Below are 1260 nucleotides of genomic sequence, written 5' to 3' on the forward strand. Positions count from 1 at the left end.
CGAAGAAAACTTTAGAAGCATAATAGACGTCTCGTCACTTGTGATATTCTCCACCAAGAACAAACTCTTTTTCAAAATTAGTATACCCACCATAGTCGATTCTGATTGGGACATAGAACAGGTGTATCCCATCCCCACTCGTAATAATAATGTTTTCATGGCACCCCTAGTCGAGAAGCCGATCTACCTCACGTCCGGATTGCATTTTATGAGCGTAGACGATAAGTATTTAGAGTCACAGTGTATGTTTCGCCATTCTGTTTACATTTGCAAGCAAACCCATCCTGTACAGGACCGACGCGCAAAACACGATTGTAATTCCGAAATTATTAGCAACTTAGACAAAATTTCATACTGCAAATATGTGATATTTAACATAGACGACATAAGCTTTATACCATTGAAAACCGAGAATCACTTTATAGCGATCCCGAAGATACCCATAAATGTAACGATTTTTGAAGGGAAAACACACAGCGCAACTGAATTACGCACAGCTTCACTGATTCAAACCAATACGACCATTGATCTGATCTACAACGAGGAGCACATGAGAATCGCGGGCAGGACTAAGAATATAACGTACGAAATTAACGTTAAAACAGCGCCACTTCCTTCAGAAACCGATTGGAGTATCATATTGACCAAAATTCGAGAAACCCCGAAAATTGTAGATTACTACCCGGCATTCTCCGACGATCTAAACAACATAAACGACCAGGTGCAAAAATTGTCATTCGAACATAGAATAGGTCAAGCGAAATCATGGGGATTGACCACCATACAAATTATAGGATACATTTGCGGTGGACTAGGTTTACTGTACGTACTTAACAAATGTGGATTATGCGGTAGTATGCCCAAACTCTGTTTCCACATATTCAGCTGTAAAATCACGCGCCATACGGTCAACAACAGTTCGCAACCCGCTGCCACCCCGATCCGCGTGTCGTTCGATGCAAACGCGCCACCTAACGAATACGCGTCCCTTATAACCGGCCGCCAGCCCCTAACCATCACCTCCATGGAAGAAGCCATCGGACCAGGTGCTGTACAGGAGGCCAAACTACCACCTTCCATATTGAAAAAGCGACGAAACTAAGGGGCTAGTTTCACTCTAAGGAGAGGGGAATGTGACGGGGCCAGGGATGTTTATTGACGTCAGGTCCATAAATCGTCTGGGTGTCGGTCCCGCCGGATGGCATCTGGACAAGGGACCATTCACGACGACCCCCGAATGCGGGGTAAGGACCTGTATAA

This window comes from Halictus rubicundus, unplaced genomic scaffold (genome assembly GCF_050948215.1).
Source record: "Halictus rubicundus isolate RS-2024b unplaced genomic scaffold, iyHalRubi1_principal scaffold0071, whole genome shotgun sequence".
In the NCBI taxonomy this organism is placed as follows: Eukaryota; Metazoa; Arthropoda; class Insecta; order Hymenoptera; family Halictidae; genus Halictus; species Halictus rubicundus.